Source organism: Ovis canadensis, chromosome 3 (assembly GCF_042477335.2).
Source record: "Ovis canadensis isolate MfBH-ARS-UI-01 breed Bighorn chromosome 3, ARS-UI_OviCan_v2, whole genome shotgun sequence".
Classification (NCBI taxonomy): Eukaryota; Metazoa; Chordata; class Mammalia; order Artiodactyla; family Bovidae; genus Ovis; species Ovis canadensis.
In genome coordinates, this window is record NC_091247.1 from 141,431,918 (window position 1) to 141,454,144 (window position 22,227).

Consider the following 22,227-nt stretch of genomic DNA (forward strand, 5'->3'; position numbering starts at 1 on the left):
GATAGCTGTAACACTTCGAGCCAGTCAGTTCCTGCCCTCTGTTAAGTGTCCTCATCTGCAAAACAGGGATGTGACTAACCAACTTACCTTCCTCATGGTGATTTGTGTGTGTGCCTGTGTGAGCAAAGGAAAGGAATAAATGAATCTGAAAACCTTTAGAAGTTGTTAGTAAAGCATCATTATCACCATCATCCAAGTTGCAAATGAAGGAAAGAATAAAAAAGTGTAAAGAGGTACTTTTTTCTCAGTAGACAAAGGAGAAAAGGAAAGCAGGATGCCTTGTAAAATTACCTACTTACGGATGACCAGAGAGGTAGAACAATGGTGTTGAGGAAGAATCTACAATTGGACAAGGATACATGTTAGAGCAATGAAGAGCAGATGAAAAGCCAGGTGAGATATTACGTTCCAAAGTCTCCTGGGGTGTGAATGGGGGCGGAGAAGAAAGGGATTTGTGTGAGGGGTGGGAAGCAGGCTGAACAAAGAGCTTGTGTCAAGATTCTCTGGAGGGCTTTAAGGCCAGGATTAAGACAGTGAACGAAGTTCCGTTCCAGAAGAGTGCAGCCAATGATGCAGGCGGGTTATAGCCAATGTTCCTGAGACACTACATTACCACTGCCTTCGATAACTGGACTACGTAGTTTTTGTAAATCACCAGGATTCCCAGTCTGTCCTTCCTTTAAAGAAAAAAATCCTGTGCTCACTAATGCAGAAACAGGTAGGTGTGGATGACTTGGTGGCATTAAAGAAAGGAAAATAACCCAAACTCATATTTAGAAATTACTTGAGTTATTTCTGAATCTGACATCAGTCAGTCACATGGCTGCTTCAGACCCAACCTGACGGAATTATGTGTGACCATGAAGAGGAAGAGAACAGAATGGGAAAGACTAGAGATCTCTTCAAGAAAATTAGAGATACCAAGGGAACATTTCATGCAAAGATGGGCTCGATAAAGGACAGAAATGGTATGGACCTCACAGAAGCAGAAGATATTAAGAAGAGGTGGCAAGAATACACAGAAGAACTGTACAAAAAAGAGACCCGGATAATCATGATGGTGTGATCCGAAATCTAGAGCCAGACATCCTGGAATGTGAAGTCAAGTGGGCCTTGGGAAGCATCGCTACGAACAAAGCTAGTGGAGGTGATGGAATTCCAGTTGAGCTATTTCAAATCCTGAAAGATGATGCTGTGAAAGTGCTGCACTCAGTATGCCAGCAAATTTGGAAAACTCAGCAGGGGCCACAGGACTGGAAAAGGTCAGTTTTTATCCCAATCCCAAAGAAAGGCAATGCCAAAGAATGCTCAAACTACCGCACAATTGCACTCATCTCACATGCTAGTAAAAGTTAAGTCGCTCAGTCATGTCCGACTCTTTGCGACCCCATAGACTGTAGCGTACCAGGATCCTCTGTCCATGGGATTTTCCAGGCAACAGTACTGGAGTGGATTGCCATTTCCTTCTCCAGGGGATCTTCCCAACCCAGGGCTCGAACCCAGGTCTCCCGCATTGTAGACAGACGCTTTACTGTCTGAGCCACCAGGGAAGCAGTAAAGTAATGCTCAAAATTCTCCAAGTCAGGCTTCAGCAATACGTGAACCGTGAACTTCCTGACGTTCAAGCTGGTTTTGGAAAAGGCAGAGGAACCAGAGATCAAATTGCCAACATCTGCTGGATCATGGAAAAAGCAAGAGAGTTCAGAAAAACATCTATTTCTGCTTTATTGACTATGCCAAAGCCTTTGACTGTGTGGATCACAATAAACTGTGGAAAATTCTGAGAGAGATGGGAATACCAGACCACCTGACCTGCCTCTTGAGAAATCAGTATGCAGGTCAGGAAGCAACAGTTAGAACCAAACATGGAACAACAGACCGGTTCCAAATAGGAAAAGGAGTACGTCAAGGCTGTATACTGTCACCCTGCTTATTTAACTTATATGCAGAGTACATCATGAGAAACGACTGGAAGAAACACAAGCTGGAATCAAGATTGCTGGGAGAAATATCAATAACCTCAGATATGCAGATGACACCACCCTTATGGCAGAAAGTGAAGAGGAACGAAAGAGCCTCTTGATGAAAGTGAAAGAGGAGAGTGAAAAAGTTGGCTTAAAGCTCAACATTCAGAAAACGAAGATCATGGCATCCGGTCCCATCACTCCACGGGAAATAGATGGGGAAACAGTAAAAACAGTGTCAGACTTTATTTTTTTTGGCTCCAAAATCACTGCAGATGGTAACTGCAGCCATGAAATTAAAAGATGCTTACTCCTTGGAAGAACAGTTATGACCAACCTAGATAGCATATTCAAAAGCAGAGACATTACTTTGCCAACTAAGGTCTGTCTAGTCAAGGCTATGGTTTTTCCTGTGGTCATGTATGGATGTGAGAGTTGGACTGTGAAGAAGGCTGAGTGCCGAAGAATTGATGCTTTTGAACGGTGGTGTTGGAGAAGACTCTTGAGGGTCCCTTGGACTGCAAGGAGATCCAACCAGTCCATTCTTAAGGAGGTCAGCCCTGGGATTTCTTTGGAAGGAATGATGCTGAAGCTGAAACTCCAGTACTTTGGCCACCTCATGCGAAGAGTTGACTCACTGGAAAAGACTCTGATGCTGGTAGGGATTGGGGGCAGGAGGAGAAGGGGATGACCGAGGATGAGATGGCTGGATGGCATCACTGACTTGATGGACGTGAGTCTGAGTGAACTCCGGGAGTTGGTGATGGACAGGGAGGCCTGGCGTGCTGCGATTCATGGGGTCGCAAAGAGTCGGACACGACTGAGCGACTCAACTGAACTGACGTTCTGCAAGAGTGCTCACTTCATGCAACTGGGAGGGAAAAAGGCTGCTTGTCAAATGTGATAAAGAAATCTCTGAAGGGCTGAAAACAACTAAGCCAAGGAGGAAAACCATCCAAGGAACCTTATGTTCATTTGCAACCTTCTCCCTTAAATGTGAGTACTGGCTTTAATGTAACATATACTTTATATTCACAAAGAAGATTGAAAAGATAACTATAAAAGAGAAGCTCAAATATTATTAAAGCACTCTACTGTTTCAGTTAAACATTTATCACACACACTCTGTGACGAAGCCCAGGATAGCGCAGGAAGAGATCCGTGAGACCCTCCCTCCGTGACTCCAGGGGCAATTTCTCCTGACACCCCTCCGCTCAGAGGCCCTCAGTCTATCAGACATCATGCATCCCAGAGCCACCCTCTGACTCAAAGAGATGCTCATTTATTAATCACACTCCTCCAGGAACAGAAGACCACAGCGCTACCTACTATGGTTCTAAGAAGATAACATTCTCACTTTTACCCTTTCCCCTCTCTAGAGTAATCCGAACAGTGAGCTGATATCTGTAAACTCTGAGTACCATGTATAAATTAAATCATTTACATGAAATTCCATAATGCTGACAAAGAATCCGAGCATTTCAATATAAATGCCAGGTACAAGTAAATTTATTTACAAAACAGAAGTAGAGTCAGGGGCATAGAAAACAAACTTGTGGTTACCAGGGCATTGGGGCAGAGCGAGGTGGGGGCTGGCAGGCGGGGAGAAAGATAAACTGGGAGATTGGGACTAAAAATACCTGCTACCATATATAAAATAGATAACCTAAGAGTCTGCTATACAACATAGGGGACTCTACTCAATACTCTATAACGGTCCACATGGGAAAAGAATCTTAAAAAAAAAAAAGAGTAGCTATATGTGTAACTGATTCACTTGCTGTATACCTGAAACTAACAATATTGTAAATCAACTATATGGCAATACTTTTTTTTTAATTAGATGCCAGATCTTCAACCACCTTTGACTGAATTAAAATAATTTTTACAGTGACATAAGAAGTTATGTTGTCAAATAAATGGTGGATTTCCTATTCCAATATGCACCACACAGGCCTTTTAAAAAATGAAGTAAATCAATCAATGTTGATATGGAAAGCGCTGTAAGATAAACTAAGTGAAAACAAAGTACAAAAGACTCCTCCGGGGGAGCTCCTCCATGTAAAGAGTGTATCTGTGTGCTTGTGCTAGTTTGCCTGAAATACAAATTAATAGGAAGATTCACAAAGATTGGAAAAAGTGTCCATTTTAAATTAACTATAAACAAAAAACACCAGCTTAGATAACTCTCAGAAGAACGTAGTGGAAATTTTTACTAGTCAAGTATAAATATCTAACTATATTTAAAGCAAATGCTACCTCTTCTATCATAAAAAGTAAAAATAACCAAGGTTCAAAGAAATAAAACTGAGACAAGCGATAGCTATTTTTAAAACATGCAAATCAGATTTATCTAAATACCTTGGGTTACTGAATCTTCAGTCTATTTTAGTGCCAACTGGAAACCGTGTTTTTTAGGATCACTTGAATCAAGTCCACACTCTGAAAGTCTCCTGGTCTTGGACACATGTCAAAGCTCTAAGATACAACAGCCTTGGACCGGCTGGGCATAATGATGATTACCGTCAACTGTCAATACATATGGCTTCTGTCACCCTGTTTTATCGCCATGCAAAACAGGCACGATCTAACTCATACAGTCAAAACTCTGTCTTTAGGAGCCTCTCCCAATTTCTCACTTTTTCATTTCTGCTTATGATCCTTAGTTTATATTTGAAAACAAACTCTATTCCTGCCAAAGGTTTTATTTTATCTCTCTCTCTTTAGTTTCTAAGTCCAGCTCTTGCGACCACATTAATTGTAGCCTGCAAGGCTCCTCTGTCCTTGTGGTTCTCCAAGCAAGAATACTGGAGTAGGCTGCCATTATATAAAGCCCTGATAAGTGAGATTAAATCCTTGTTACACAAATCAAAGTCTTAAAGCCATAGAGCTTTCAGGCTGGAGTACTCTGTGTAAGACGTTAGCAACTACTGGCAATATGCAGTAGGATTCGTCAGCTTTACTGACACTGTAAGCAACTAAGACACAGAAGGAGAGAAACCATGTTGGAGAAAATGACTGGAGTTCTGACATCACAGAGGCACAAAGAAATTCCACCCTGAGGGCAGAAGAGGGAAGGTTGGGAGTAAAAGGGGAGAAGGGAGGAGCCCTTCAGTACATTTCCAGGAGGCCAGGTGCCAGAGGCCACTTATTTCATTCCTCTCTCATTTTTACTTTGCTCCATCTGGTGATTTTTCTTCTGTGAATAAATAAATATTACAACATAAATCAATACACAGCCTTTTGGTTAATATATTCAATTGTCACAAAGAAAGGAAAAAAACATACATGAGCAACACAGATGCAACATTCTCAACGGCCACATTAAGCAGAACTGTGGTGTACTTGATGTTTTCTGATAATAAAACCTGACCAATTTACTCTCCAGCCCTAAATATATTCACCGATACATAAAGGGATAGGTACTTACTAGCTGTGTGTACTACAAGCTTGTTAACCTGCATTTCCAGGGCTAGCACAGTTTTACTCTCATTAGAGCCAACAGCTGCCAAAGTGTTATTCCTTTTAGACCTTGAACCCAAGCTCTGTGATAACTGATGCAGCCAATTTAATTTAATGGTACTATGAAAATAATTTTTTTTAACATATCAAGTTATTCAAAGTAGAGCTCCTCCCTCTCAATAAGAGAAAAATGTCAAAAGAATTACAAAAGAAAACCAGACGAATTACATGACGGCTAAACCTGAAAGGTGGGAGAATCCCCTGGAGGTCCAGTGGTTAGGACTTAGCACTTTCCCTGGTCAGGGAACTAAGATCCTGAAAGCTGCAAAGAAAAAAAAAAAAAAAAGGTGAAGGGTGGGTCACCAATTCTGAAAGACAAGCCCTTAAAGGAGTACGTCAAGGCTGTATATTGTTTCCCTGCTTATTTAACTTATATGCAGAGTACATCATGAGAAACGATGGGCTGGAGGAAGCACAAGCTGGAATCAAGATTGCTGGGAGAAACATCAATGACACCACCCTTATGGCAGAAAGTGAAGAGGAACTAAAGAGCCGCTTGATGAAAGTGAAAGAGAAGAGTGAAAAAGTTGGTTTAAAGCTCAACATTCAGGAAACTAAGATCATGGCATCCAGTCCCATCACTTCATGGCAAACAGATGGGGAAACAGTAGAAAACAGTGGCTGACTTTATTTTTCTGGGCTCCAAAATCACTGCAGATGGTGATTGCAGCCATGAAATTAAAAGACGCTTACTCCTTGGAAGGAAAGTTATAACCAACCTAGACAGCATATTCAAAAGCAGAGACATTACTTTGTCAACAAAGCCCCATTTAGTCAAGGCTATGATTTTTCCAGTAGTTATGTATGGATGTCAGAGTTTGACTATAAAGAAAGCTAAGCACTGAAGTATATTGATGCTTTTGAACTGTGGTGCTGGAGAAGACTCTTGGGAGTCCCTTGGACTGCAAGGAGATCCAACCAGTCCATCCTAAAGGAAGTCAGTCCTGAATATTCACTGGAAGGACTGATGCTGAAGCTGAAACTCCAATACTCTGGCTACCTGATGCAAAGAACTGACTCACTGGAAAAGACCCTGATTCTGGGAAAGACTGAAGGCAGGAGAAGGGGACAACAGAGGATGTGATGGTTGGATGGCATCACCAACTCAATGGACATGAGTTGGAGTAAATCTGGGAGTTGGTGATGGACAGGGAGGCCTGGTGTGCAGTCCATGGGGTCACAAAGAGCAGGACATGAACCGAACCGAATATCATCTAAAAACCAGCCAGGCAAAATAAAAACATCAAAGCATCTAAATTGATACAAGACCAAGATAGACAAAACATTCAATCATATATCAAACAATGGTGGTGGTGGTTTAGCAGCTAAGTTGTGTCCTTTTGCAACCCCATAGACTATAACCCGCCAGGCTATTCTGTCCATGGACTTCTCCAGGCAAGAATACTGGAGTGGGTAGCCATTTCCTTCTCCAGGGGATCATCGCGACCTAGGAATCAAACCCGGGTCTCCTGCATTGCAGGCAGATTCTTTACCGGCTGAGCTACAAGGAAAATACCTATTAATGTATGTTATATTTGAGCTGGGCTAAACTTTTAAAATACATTAATTTTAGTATTTCTAATGTACTTTTCTGGTTTGAGAGTTAATGTTGAGTTCTTGGATTAATAATCTGATGACTTCACACTTACTGTAAAACCTTTTCATTGAGTAAATATGAATTTCAATCTATTTGGTTCTGCGCTCTAATTATTAAGGCAGTAGAGAAGGGTTGGTTAAATAGATAAACGTGCTTAATCATGTCTGACTCTCTGCGTCTCCATGGAGGATCAGAGGGTGCCAGGCTCCTCTGTCCGTGGAATTATCCAGGCAAGAATACTGGAATGGGTTATTTCCTATTCCCGGAGATCTTCCTGACTCAGGGATGGAACCTGAGTCTCTTGCAACTCCTGCATTGGTAGGCAGATTCTTTACCACTAGCGCCACTTGGGAAGGGTTGGAATCCAGCAGCTCAAGAGCTGAAACAAAGGGGTGTGTTCCTAACAGGAACTACTGATTTTCCTGATACTGCCTACACAACATCTCCATTTGTGGCCTTAGGTGATTCACTGATCTCTGATAGGTTCTTCTTCATATGCAAAATGGGTGGTGTCATTTGTAAGACTGGTGGTTTAGTCATTCAGTCCTGTCTGACTTGCTACTCCACAGACTGTAGGCCCCCCTAACATATCTTTAATGATAGCTGCTCCTTTGGGTTTACCATAAAGTCAATGTGTTCTACATTTCTAGAAGACTAAATTCAGCTCTGGTCTTACCAGGACAGTAAGTCTAAAGCTATACATAAGTTCTAATTAGTGTATGAGTGTTAATTTCAGCAAGAGTAGAAAGGTTGAGAAAGATTTTAGGAAAAGCATAAAACTCAAGTTTTAGCTCAGACTGAAATTCAGTTACCTGCTAAAGAGAAAAAAAGTAAAAGATTTAAAATAACACACACCAGATGGAAAAACAAAAAGATCAATATAATAAAATCTTAGAATAGCTTCAGGTTCAACAATTAGGCATTAAGTTCAGCCAGCAGCATCTGGCCAAGCCTTTGTGGAGAAATGAGACAAATGATTAAGTTCCTACTATTTGAAAAGGAATTTCCTATGTGGGCTCTGGTGCATAAACAGACTAAAATTTTATAACATTAAAATATGATTAATCTATACATTTATATTAAAGCCTAAATTCCTATTAAAGGGGGGAAAAAAAAGCTTTCACTGGAAATGATCACAGTAATGATTCTCCAGAAACAGGTACTGTAACAATTACCCCAGTGAGTCACTCCTTGGCCCACAGCTGTGAACCTCAGTCATTTCTCCAGTGGGGGCGACAAACGTCACCTTTCCTTCCTTCAAGAGAAGGAAAGTGAAAGTGAAGTCGCTGAGTCGTGTCCGACTCTTTGCGACCCCATGGACTGTAGCCTACCAGGCTCCTCCCTCCATGGGATTTTCCAGGCAGGAATACTGGAGTGGGTTGCCATTTCCTTCTCTAGAGGATCTTCCCAACCTAGGGATCGAACCTGGGTCTCCTGCATTGTAGGCAGACGCTTTACCGTCTGAGCTACCAGGAAAGCCCCCGGGACATTACTCTATCTCCTCCAGCACCTTACTTGCTTGCACCAGTTGCAAGTCAGGAAAAAGAAAGAAAGCAGCATGAGAATCTCAGAAAATAATTACTCCTGGTTAGCACATATTTCAGTGTTAAATCACTCAACTGTCCTGATGGTGTTAAATCACTCAATTGTTTAAAATTTAGGGAACAGGAAGAATCCTCCTCTGGCCCAGAAGAGCCCCTGTTCGCCTGGATCTACAGATACCATCACTACTCTTCTAACTCACCAACCAACCTCACACCCTTTGCACTTCCTCCAATACATCAATTCTACATCAATACATCAATACATCAGGACCCCCGCCCCCACCAACTATTTCCTGTGCCCAGGAACACACCTTCCCTAGACTTTCTCATAAACAGACTTCCTCTCATCATTTCAGGTCTCAGCTCAAATTATCACATCTTCAGAAACAATGTTTCTCATCATCCTAGAAAAAATGGAAGTCTGTTACCCCCCAGCTTTATCTTATGTTATGGCAATTACTTGCTAAGAAGTTCAGCCATTTTAAGTCAACCAGCTGGACTATCACAATTTTAAATTAACAGACATGTAGCAGTCACTTCACTCAGTCAAACGACTTCAAAACTCCTCAGCCTTTAACAGAAATAATACAAATTCTGAACATTAAGAGATTTTTCCCTGATATGTTACTTCACGTCACCAGTCGCCACTCCACCCTCCACACTTACAATGTTCTACAGAAACAGACACAAAATCCAGATGGACAGCAGGGGCCAGACACATAGAACCCAGCAGCTGGGTTAAAGGATGGGATTCTCGTCGGGATGGTCTTGTTACGGGCGCCTGTTCTCCACAACTCAGGGAATAGAAAGGTGCCTCATTCAGGCAGCATTACTTTAAAAAGCTCCTCCTGATCTTCAGTAAGGAAGTAACTCTGAACCTTGTTAAGCACAGTACAGCAGAAGCACCGACACCAACAAAACTTCTCAAGCTACTCTGTGTGCGCATGCTCCGCGATGCCTGCCTCTGCTGCCCCACGGACTGCAGCCCACCCGGGTCCTCTGCCCACGAGACTTTCCAGGCAAGAATGCTGGCGGGGCTTGTCACTGCCTTCTCCAAACCCGCATCTCTTGCACTGGCAGGTGGACTTTCTACCGCTGCATCACCTGGGAACATCGACCAATGTATTATTTCAAGGTTAGTTTTCTCTCTTTGCAGGGGGAGGGTCTGGGTAACTGAACATTTATGCCTAGCTTTGCTTTCATTCGTCAGTATTCTATAGCTACCAAAATAAAGTCTAAGGCCAGAGATTACATTTTTATAAACGTCGATGGTCCCAAGAGACAATTTTTCTTCCAAATTTCTTTCCCATACCTTGTTTTCAAACACAACTAGGACCGAGTTTAAAGTATAGTACAACTTGTTTTTCTACTCTCTGATGGACCTCAAAAGAGAAATGTAGGCAGAACACTTGCAATATCTGATTAAGGAAACAGAAAACTTAAAAGAATCTGTACGCAGAGCAGAAGAGAGAAGCACAGGTGGCAGGCAAAGTTTATGTGTATTTCCAGCTTTCAAAAATGAAGTGGAAAAGCTTCAAAAGTATTTTTAGGGTTGCTGCTTCCACATAAGACCTCCAAGCATAGGGGACACTAAGGAGAGGAAGAAAATCTGAAAACAGAGACTAGGACTGAACTAGCGCAACAGTACTGGCAACTTCCTAAGTGACACGAATCACTTCTAAGCACCTCTATTACTTAAAATAATAAGATGGTAGTCTTATTTTGGACAGAATCTAACAAACTGTCCCATGAAAAATATTCCTTTCTTGTCAAAGATACATCCATAACCTCTAATAGAAAAGACATCCGAAAGAAGTGGTGGTCAAAAGGTAACTTTAATTATTATTATCTTTTTTGAAAGCAAACTTTTTTTTTTTAGTGAAGAAAAGAAAAAGAGGGAGAAAATTTACGGAAAATTTCAGAACAGAAGAAAGGTGCCAAGACACAGAGGAAGACAAACATGGGGAATAAGGAACAAAGGGCCTCGTGGGAGAGACCAAGAATTGGTGGACAGCCTGAATCACTTTGTCTTCACGTCAAGGATGAAGAGGGGAGAGCTGGTACTGGGGGCACTGGAGTCTGGGGAGCAGAGTCAAGTGTGAGCTGTGAGGAGGTCCACACTCCCCTAGGTCAGGCACCCCTTTCCCGCTGCGGTCCCAAATCCCAGGGAATCCCCGGCCAAGGTTCTGATGGTCTTGGTGGGAGAGGGAAGAGGGGACAGAGGTACCCACCAAGTCATGAGAGTAAAGTGTGTAAAAAGTCATTTTAATTAACTAGTCATCATGTAAATATTTTAATAAAGTCCATAGAGCAAGTGAAGGGTGAAACAAGAGGGTAGCCTAAAGACTAAGGCGTCAATAACAGAACATCCACAGAATCTGAAAGGACAAGGAAACACATATTAAATTATCATGCTGTACATACTATACATGAGTATGAGGACAGAAAAAGGGTACGAGAAGAGACAAGGAGCTTCGACACTGTGTCAAGCTCCAATTTTATCTGCAAGTCAACTGGCTTGACATATTTCCAACTGGTGGAAGAAAGACACCTTCCTAAGGTGCACACGTTTGAAAGCAATGTGGCTGCATCTGGAAAACAGAGAGACCGAGGAGCAGGCCAGCTTCAGTCTTACCCAATGTGTGCTACTCACTCCTATCACGCCTCTGACCTGTGGCTCAAAATCCAAAGATGCAGAAGATATACATACAGTGAAAACACCGTTCCCTCTCCTGTTTTCCAGTCAAGTTCGTTCCTGAGAATCTGTCCAAAGATGCACACACTACAAGCAAAAGTACATTTTCACATGGGCAAATTTTGATATAGATGTTTATATTGTTTTTTGAAAAGCAGTCTTTGTTCTAACTAAACTCACTAGCATCACACATATCCATACATTTCAACTTTTCTATGAGGCTGACTTCAAGACTTTTTTTGGGGGTGGGGAGGGCAAGCAGTATGGCTTGTGGGATCTTAGTTCCTCGACCAAGATTGACCCTGGGGCCCTTGGCAGTGACAGGGCAGAGTCCTAACCACTGGACCACCAGGGAACTCCCAAAGACGTTTTAAGTATCAAGAGAAGTGGGCTTCCCTGATGTCTCACACTAAAGAATCTGTCTGCAATGCAGGAGACCAGGGTTCGATCGCTGGGCCAGGAAGATCCCCTGAAGAAAGGCATGGCTACCCACTCCAGTATTCTTGCCTGGAGAAGTCTATGGACAGAGGAGCCTGGTGGGCTACAGTCCAAGGGGTTCCAAAGAGTCGGACACAACTAAGCAGCCAACATTTTCACTTCACTTTCATCAAGAGAAGTGGTAGAGTGAAAGTGCTGGGTTATGAAGTCCGGGTTCTCGCCTCAATTCTGTGTACGTTTGGGAAAGTCCCACCATTTCTTCAGCGCTCTCCCTTATCTCTGTGGCCACCTCTTGAGTCCAGGTCACCTTCAGCTCCTGCCTGGACCTGCCCATTCCCTCCACATCCTCCAAAATAACCCCCTCTCTTGCCTCCTCCAGGCCATTCTACTCAGGGCTGCAGCCGACATAACTTTAAGTGCAAATCTTGGTTTTATGTGAACACTGAACTCTCGTGCAGTCTTTTCACCATTTCGGTGAAACCAGGCATAGAACACATCCACAGCGTCCACAGTGAAGCTGGCAGTCTTCAGAGCTCCCTTCCTGAGCTGGATTCCTTCACTCAACACATGAAAAGACCGGAGCCCACAGAGACAAAGTAGGTAGGCCACATCCTGAATGCCACGTGGTTCCCACAATGCCATGATTATGTGGAAATCTAAAGGTCATCCACCCACTGATGAGTATTTACCAAAGGTCAGGCACTGTGCTAGCTTTCAGGAACTTTGGTGAAGAGGTAAGACCTCTGACTTCTTAGAGCTTATGTTTCTAGATACCGTTCTAGAAAAGCAGCACACACCTGAGAAGGTGTTCTCTCACTTCACTGGAACCCCTGTCAACATGTCTCCTCTTCCCACCACTGTCTAGAACACCATCCCTCACTTCACTCCACCTGCTTCATCTGTCTACACAGCACGGATCACCAACAGAATATGATATATTTGTGCTTCATCTGCTTGCCCACTAGCTGGAAGCTTCCTGAGCGTATCTACCTTGCTCACTGCTATCTACCCCGTGCCTAGAACAGTGTCAAGCACAGAGGAGGCACTCCATAAATATTTGCTGGAAAAAAACAGGTAACGTGACAAGAAGAGACGGAGATGGGCAAGCAGCCACTTTGGGAAGGGTGATCAGAAAAGGGCTGTCAGACAAGGTGACATTTAAGCTGCAGCCTGAAGAACAGTAAGGAGAAGAGTCGGGAACAGATCAGTCTATGGAGAAGGAACAGTGAGTGTCAGGGCCCTGGGGCATGAGAGATCCCAGTGTGAAAGGGGCAACTTTGCCCTGCATAGTGAGGGAGGGGAAAGCAGTAGCCCAAGCTGGAGAAGCAGGCAGGACCCTGAAGGCTATGCTAAGGAGTCAATAGTTTATCCTATATGAAATGCCATCATTAAGAACTAAGCAAGGAGTTACATGATATGGTTGTGTTTTTCCCAGAGCACTGTACCTCCTGTGAGCAGAACAGTATATAGGAGACAAAAATGAAAGCAGAAGGACCAATTAGAAACTCAAGCAGTTTTCCAGTTGAGAAATGACAGTAATTTAATGGTGAAGTATAGACAAAGAGAAGTGAAGATACTTGAGATATGTGTAAGGTAGAATTGATAAGACGTGCTGATGGGCTGGACGGAGACAGGGAAGATACAAGATGATTTCCAAGTTACTGACTTGTGCAACTGGGTGTATCAGGATCTACCAACTGAAATGAAAAAGGGTTGAGGGGGAAAAGCCAGAACTTTCTTTTGCACCAATGAAGCCTGAGTCAGAGGTTCCTGATCTCCAGGTGGAACTCAGAGAACAGGTCAGGGCTGCAGCTACATGCTCAGGAGTCATCAGCATAAAGATGACATTTAAAGCCACGGGAGTAAGTGAAATGACCAAGGGGAAAGAGTACAAATAAAGAGAAGTGAGGCCCAAAACTGAGCCTGGAGGCATTCCAGCACTTAGAGGTCACGCAGAGCACGGAGGCAGTAAGAGAGAAGGAGAAGGACTGGTCTATGAGACAGAAAGAAAACAACTGGATTCCATCACAGAGGACCTGGGGGCTCTTGGCAAGAATGGTTTCAGTGAAGTAGTGAGGAACGGAGCCAGTACTGAGTGGTTCAAGGAGTGAATGGAAGAGAAAAAAGGTAGAAGAAAGAATAGACAACTCTTTTGAAAGGTTTAACTGTGAAGGGGAGAAAAAAATGGGCCGCTAGAAATCAAGAGAGATGACTTTAACAAGGGACAGTTTCTTTCTACAGACGGGGAGCGCCAGAGCCTATCTGTACACTAACAGGGATGCTCCAGCAGACAGGGGCAGCCTGAAGACGCGAGGGGCGGGGAGGGGGCCAGAGAAGCAGCAAGGGCCCCGGGAAGGAGGCGGGGCGCTCGGAGCAGAGGGAAGCACTGCGATGCGGGGGGAGCCGGGGGGAGCGTCAGGAGGCGAAAACAAGCGCTCGTTCCATTATACCCAACGGAGGGAAATGAGAGGAGAGTGGCCCACTGCCAAACAAAAACCTCTGGATGAGGAGGAGGGCGTCCTTCTAGACAGATTCTTATATTCTCAGGCAAGCACCAAACAAAGCCATCAGCTGAGAGAACAGAAGTCTGTAAGGTCTGAGGGAAAGGTATGAAGCACTCTTCTTAGAACCTGAGAAAGCAAACTTAAAACTGGGCTTCCTGACAGTGATGAGTCCCATTTCAGACTGTGGTTATGTCAACATGGAATTTCAGGTAAGGCTTCCCATACATGGTCAATACTTCCTTCAATCAAGGTTGTTATGCAAATTTATACCAAGAACTAGGTTTGTAATATCATCTTGGGAAATCACTGATCTAATATAAGTAAATGTCCCCTCTCCCACCAAAACAGAATATTACAGACTCTCTACACATTCCCAGGATTTCAATCAATCATCAGATCATCAGCATCTTTAAAAAAAAGAGATCAGACAACAAACCAAATAGAAAAAAAAATTACATAATCAGAGGAAATGTGACCACAGACTATCTTACATATTTCTAGATTAAAATGCATACTGATACTTGATATGCTTTAAAATAATTGAAGAGGGCAAGAGAAAGTACGTAAGGATATAGACAAAATTAGACTGGCCATGTGAAAGTAACTGTTAACCAAATATTGCTATATTTTAGATCAGTCCTGGGTGTTCTTTGGAAGGAATGATGCTGAAGCTGAAACTCCAGTACTTTGGCCACCTCATGCGAAGAGTTGACTCATTGGAAAAGACTCTGATGTTGGGAGAGATTGGGGGCAGGAGGAGAAGGGGACAACAGAGGATGAGATGGCTGGATGGCATCACGGACTCGATGGACATGAGTCTGAGTGAACTCTGGCAGTTAGTGATGGACAGGGAGGCCTGGCGTGCTGCAATTCATGGGGTCGCAAAGAGTCAGACACAACTGAGTGACTCAACTGAACTGAACCCAATATTTACTTTATGTTTCCAATATAAATTAATATTCCCCAATATTTCATAATTTTTTTCATTTACAAAATTCTAGGTTGCTTCCTTAACAACTAACTCATCAGGAAAGGAAGCCCTTATCCTTCCAAACAAAATTCACTTCATTTGAAAAATAACCCTCTCTCTTGCCTGTTTTGTAGGATCAAGCTGGCCTCACTGACCATGCATCTTACTGCGTGAGGCCTGCCCAGGTCCCCCAGTGCAGTCTGAGACAAGGGGGCACTACTGCCCAACTCAGGGGGTTCGGATGCAGGCTGGCTGGCTCCCACACTAAGCTCTGCCTCTATCACTATTAAAGGTAACATGTGAGCCTCAAAAATGAAGAGAAAAAGAAAAAAGTAAACTCAAAGTGATCAACTTTTCTTTCCTTCCTCAACAAATGTCTGATCTCCAGAGCTCTTGGAACCACCACATCAAACAAGCTCACCTTCATTAACTTCTCTTTTAGCAAAAAAAGTAAAGGGCTGGGACGTGTCCAGGGGTTAAGACTATGTGCTTCCAATGCAGGGGGTCAGGACTGATCCCTGGTCAGGAGGAGGGGGAGGCAGAGGAGGAGAAGGGAGAAAAGGAAGCAGGGAGGAAGAAAAGAAAGGACTGAGACGAGAGCACCCTTGCTGGTGGGAGTGGAGTGGACAGTCCTCTGTGCTTCCCAGAGGCCCCTGCTGCCTTGGTCAGATTAATTTATACCAGAAGCAGCTTTTAAAGACACGTAACCACTGTGGTGAATGTGGGTAGCAAATGAATGCTACTGAGGAGAAATCAGCACTGAGTAATGCCCCTCCTGAGAAAAAAGGTAGATCATATTTCTCTGATTCTACTACACAGCTCTCCTCCATCCGTTCCCACATCTCTTTCCCCTACCAACCCCTTCTAAAACCAAACTTGTGGCAAATAAAATGAACTGGACACCATATGACTGGAAAGAGCCAAAATTTTAAGGACACCACTGCTCCGGTTCTACCTTGCCCATCGGAGGGTTACCTGACTGGTTTCACCGACAGAACTGGTTGCCCAGGAGGGTGGATGTTATCTCTGAGAGCCACAAAGACCATCTTCTCTTTGCAGCAGCTATTCTAAACGTTTCTTAGTTTATGAATACGTATCTGTTTCAGTGGTTTCCAAGTCTGGAATTTTACAGGAATTTCTAGAAGAGTTCTTTTAAGATTTGGCTGGGGCCCATAAACCTGTATTTTTTAAAAAGTCATCAGGTAGTTGCACTTACTCAGGCTTAGAAACAAATGATGTATTATGAGCTGAGGTACAAACATAAGTCATATTCAAAAGAGAAACCCACCTCTAAAAGCTTTAATTATTCTGAACATAACCAAAATATTTTCTCTAAATAAAACTACAATTCTAGACAATATGCAAAGTAAAATCAAACTGTTAATTCGGAAATAAATAAATAAATAAAAAGTTAAATTACAAGGAAGGACTAAAGTACAGGCTTCTAAGACTGGTCTTGCTGACATATTGGACTGGATGATTCTGAGGTGTTAGAGGCTATGCATTGTTGGCTAGTCCTATCAACCGAATATAATTTCAGTGAAAATCTTACTGTAACAATAGAATGACTGATTTTGCTGAAATGAAGGCCAGCTCTCTATCCACTAGATGCCAGGAGCATCCCTCCAAGTTGTGACAATCGAAAATGCCTCTAGACACTGTCAAACATCCACTGCGGGGCAAAATCACCCTAGTTCAGGACTACTGGATTAAAGTAAGTAAAGTCGCTCAGTTGTGTCCGACTCTTTGTGACCCCATGGACTGTAGCCTACCAGGCTCCTCCCTCCATGGGATTCTCCAGGCAAGAGTACTGGAGTGGGTTGCCATTTCCTTCTCCAGGGGATCTTCCCAACCTAGGGATCGAACCTGGGTCTCCCGCATTCTAGGCAGACGCTTTAACCTCTGAGCCACCAGGGAAGCCCACTGGATTAAAGGAACCGGATTAAAAATTAGAAGGAAAAAAGAAAAAAAAAAGGCTAAAATAGATTGAAGATACAGCAAAATAAATTGTCTTCAGAATATAAAGCAGTAGCATGAGGCACACTCTTACTGGCTATTTTTATTAAAAACAAAACTAAAGGAAACGGACTTAAGTTTCACAAGGGAGCATCGAGAGTACTCAAAAGGAAAAACCTCTTAACTCCTAAGTTTTATTACAGCCAGGAAATCTGGAGACCCCTTCCTGGAGATAATTAGAATGAAAAGGCTGTGATATGACTCAGAAGCTTTGGGACTAGAGAGTGTAGGTCTGAGAGACCTATGGAGGGCCTGAGAACCTCTCCAGCCCTGGAGCCTGAAAGACTCCTTCAAAAGGAAAGCACTTGACTCACAGTTAATGTCTCCCTCTGGACTCAGGTCGGTGTGATGCGACCAGTTTCTGAACGCGCACACAGCAAGCCAACAAGGCCAGCAGGTTTATGGCCCTTCCCTGCTGCTTGTGTTCCTGAAGGCCAAGGTGAGGCTGTGAACCGGTCTTCTCTTTTGGGCCCAGAGCCAGTCCTAGCATTGTTCTAGTGCAGAGGCCGCCAGTCCAAATGGTATTCTACCCAGATCAGCATATCTATAGCGTCTATCTCAGTAAAAGTAAAGGCAAGTAGAAGAAATCTGAGAAAAGAGAAAGAAACAAGTCAAGCCACAAACCACTGTAAATCAGCAGTTCCCCAAAACGTGATCAATTGATTTCTGGGGGTCCCGCAAGAACTTACAAAGGTCCACAAAGTGTAAAATACTTTAATAAAGATATAAAAAGATTTTTTGCCATTTTTACTGTGTGAAAGGCTATTTTATATTTGAACCTTTTGCTCTTCATCCATAACAGTGGATCTCAAAATTCATAAAGTATTTGCTCTCATAGCATAAAAGCATTGGTGAATAAAATGGCTGGAGTCTTAGCACAAATCAAGGCAGTGGTGACTTAGGCCACGCATGTACAGTGGAAGTTACTGGTTTTATTACATCTTGATCCCTGAGTCCACATCTTTCTAATATTCTGTGTTGTCTCAAGGAAAAGCACTTACACAGTTCTGAGCTGAACTGGCTGTCTTTTTTCTTTTCTAAACTGGCTTCATTCACTTTATTTTTCTCATATAAAACTATGTGATGGCTACATCTGGAGCCTGGGTCCTTTGCACGGAAACGCTGGAGTGGGTCTGTACAAGAAGGTCAGTGAATTCCTGATACGGAGGCTCAGACAAAGACTCAGTGAACACTGACTCTTTCCAGAGATCAGGGGTGAGATAACTGTAGGTCTTGGAAATGGCATTAAAAGCGGCCTTGGCAAAGCTGCCCCAGATGGCAGTGATGGCAGGATGGAGCAGTGGTCAATTCAGCCATCACCAGTAGCTTCTTGGGCACAGGGACTGAGATGATGCCAGTGTCCCTGGAGACCAGGATGAGGCACACCAGCACAGAGCCACAGTGGCGAGTCACCTTGCAAGGGACAGCATGAGGCTTGCGGACCTTGCTCCCCCAGTAACCTCACTGAACAGGGACGACAAAGAGTCTGGCCAGAAGTAATGCCCAACAGATGGCGGTGGCTACCTCCTGAGAGCACTTAACACCCATACACCATTCCTACTTTAACATCATTTCTACTTGAACTGATGGACAAGCTATGGTTTTCAGACTTGAGTATCTGGCAGACATTCTCTTAAAAATTAACCAAGTGAGCTTGGTACCAGCAGCACTGATAACAATCATAAACTTCGGTGAACTGGAGGTAACTTCAAAGCAAAAATCAAAATTTTGGAATACTTGAGCTTGACAGCTTTCCAATACTTAGCATTTTTTCTTATCAGACTGAATGTGAGATTAACAAATACAACTTTTGCTAATGTATAATGAAATGTGCCATAATTTGAAAGATGTACCTAACATACTAATTCAATATTTTCCAAACGACCAATGAATTGATCTTTAAAAAAAAAAAATTATACACTAGTAATAATTCATTCAAAGTATAAGACAGAAAGGTCCTTCCTCCATGGATCAAGTGGTAAAGAATCTGCCTGCAATGCAGGAGACAGGTTCAATCCCTGGGTCTGGGAAGATCTCCTGGAGAAGAAAATGGATAAAATTTGTTAAGATCAGTAATCCAGTATAGTCAAAGCTATGGTTTTTCCAGTAGTCATGTATGAGTGTGAGAAATGGACCATAAAGAAGGCTGAATGCCAAAGAATTGATGCTTTCGAACTGTGTCATTGAAGAAGATTCTTGGGAGTCCCTTGGACTACAAGGAGATCAAACCAGTCAATCCTAAAAGAAAGCAACCCCGAATATTCATTGCAAGGACTGATGGTGAAGCTCCAATATTTTGGCCACCTGATGTAAAGAGCTGACTCACTGGAAAAGACCCTGATGCTGGGAAGGATTGAAAGCAGGAAGAGAAGGGGACGACAGAGGACAAGATGGTTGGATGGCATCACCAACTCACGGACACAGTTTGATCAAATTCTGGGAGATGGTGAAGGACAGGGAAGCCTGGCATGCTGCAGTCCATGGAGCTGCAGAGTTGGGCATGACTGAGCGACGGAACAACCACCAACTCAAACTGATTAATTAAATCTTCATGAATGTTTTTTTTATGTTAGGAACTAAGAACTAAAGTTCTAAAGAACTAAGTTCCTTAAAGCACTCACTGCATGTATTAATTCATTACAGTCCTCTGAGATGCCACACACAGCTAGGTAAAGAAAATATAGAAACAAACTGGAAACGAAACCTGAATTCCAGGTGTACATGGTGGAACAGGGGTGACTGAATGTGAAATGGGTTCTCAAAACACAATCTAGACTGTGCAATAACAGAAGTATAAACCAGGTGGAATAGGGGCATACCTGCAGGAGACAGGTGGGCTTAATGGAAAAGGTGACCACTGAGCAGAGTCCTATGGGCTGAAGAGGTTGTAGGAAGAAAATAAAAGAGAAAAGGGCAAAATACACTGCAGGATTTTAAACAAGAAAGGACATCACTAGGGTTTTGTGTTTTATAAAGAAATCTGACAACACTTAGTGAGGGGCCGAGAGAAATAGGGCAAGTGAGATGGGGAGGAGCAAGGGCCAGTGGGGATAGAGAGAAAAAAGCAACAGTGATGTTTTGGAGGGAGAACTGGTAAGATTTGTTGACCCAGGACAGCAGTCAGATAGTAAATACACAGGCTGTGCAGACAACAGAGGGCCTCCATAACAAACACACATACGTGCTTGTTTTAAACAACTCAGAAATGTAAAAATCCATTCGTGGCCCACAGGCCTCCAGTTAGATGCTGACCTCTGACCTGGGAGATAAGCAACAAAGGAGAGGAAGAGCCTGCGGAGGTGACACCCATGTTTCTGGCTTAACCTAGCAGACAGGCGGAGGTGCCACTCACAAGAACTGTGGATACAAACGGAACGCTCAAGGGTTTCTGAGCGGTGGTAGTTGAGAGCGTGGAGGAAGAGTCAGTCAGTTTCAGATGGCCCAGGTGGAACTGTTAAACAGAGTGCCAGACATATAAATATGGAGCTCAGAACAGAGGTCTGGGTGGAGAGAAAGATTTGGAAATCATCAATATACTAAACAGCTAAAACCGTGTAAATGGCTGGCAGCCAAGGTTAAGAGTGTCAAGTGAAAAGAAAGTTGGCCACAATCATGGGAAACACTAGGGGCTGGGGAGGAGACAAAAGGAGTCTGTGAAGAAAACTCAGAGAAGAGACAGAACAGCAGGTATATTTTAAAATGCTAAAGGACAGCAGCAAACTAAGTTGTGGACCTCCACTTAATGCCCAGGAAAGATGCCAAACCATAGATGTTTCAGAAAGCAGCGAGGGCTGCCTAAGGGTGCACAATTCCCATGATTCTGGTAAACAATCGTCTGCTGTAATTTCCAAGAGGCCACTTGTTATAAGGTCTCTTCCCCAAAACAGAAGCTTGCTCCTAGCCTAGCTATGCTACCACTTCCTACCTGGGACCAACCCATTCTTCATGGAAACCACACAAGGGAAGGAGCCAAATGCTTTTGAGGAGCGTTAACTCCTCATTGCTAAAGTCTGGCTTCCTGAATGTAGCCCCACCAGTTGTAACATCCCTGGCAATTCTTTGTCACTTACATGCTTCTATCCTGGGAAGGGAAGTAACTGATCTGACTGGCAGATGTAGGGAAAATAAATGGCCCAGTTGTGCCTCTCTTCCTCTTGAGAGTGAACTAGAGGAGATACGCTGGCTGGAAGCTCTACTACATGTGCCTTCTCTAATCCAGCAGGACTGTGACCAGGGGGCAGGTCTGCCTAATTCTGGAACTTAACAACCCAATTTAGCTCTAATACTAAACTGCTTCCTTTACCTTGCCTTCATCAATAATAAAGGTGATATTATAATCCCTATTTGCTAATCCTTTAGTTTCTATTCAATCTATTCAAAACTTGGGTGGAAGAGGAAGGTGCTATTTATTGCTCTCCCCTCCCTTCTAGATCCTAACATAAAGTTTAAGTAACTTTAGATAAATGCAATCTAATTAATCTAATTTAATGTAATCCTAGTAAAATAAGGGCCTTCCAGGTGGCAAAGTAATAAAGAATCTGCTTGCAATGCAGGAGACCCGGGTTTGATCCCTGGGTCAGGAAAATCCCCTGGAGAAGAGAATGGCAACCCACTCTAGTATCCTTGCCTGGAGAATCTGATGGACAGAGAAGCCTGGTGGGCTATGTCCAGGGGATTGCAAAGAGTCTGACAGACTAAGCGATTAACACATGCACAGTAAAACAATTTAAGACTTTTAAATGGTTATGTTATTCTCCTTCCTTTCAGATGGAAGCTTCTTTACCATTTTGATGTTGTGTTGCACTTCTCATTTGTTGTAATATGAAACAGGTGAGACACTACCACCATTAAAACATAATTATAGTTGAAATTAATCCCAAACATTCCATCCACTTTCAGACTTTGGAACAAATTTCCAAGAACTTTTAATATCATCAAACACAGTCAAGGAAATCAAAGCATAATTCTATTCTTAAG

General features: G+C 43.1%; 1 protein-coding gene and 1 pseudogene across 2 annotated transcripts in view; both read right to left on the bottom strand.

The window, feature by feature from the left end:
- The window catches only part of DIP2B (disco interacting protein 2 homolog B), a 230,131-nt gene that overhangs the window by 139,444 nt on the left and 68,460 nt on the right, over positions 1-22,227 (bottom strand). The gene's annotated exons all lie outside the window — the stretch shown is intronic.
- On the bottom strand, positions 18,327-18,798 carry LOC138437320 (small ribosomal subunit protein uS5 pseudogene; annotated as a pseudogene).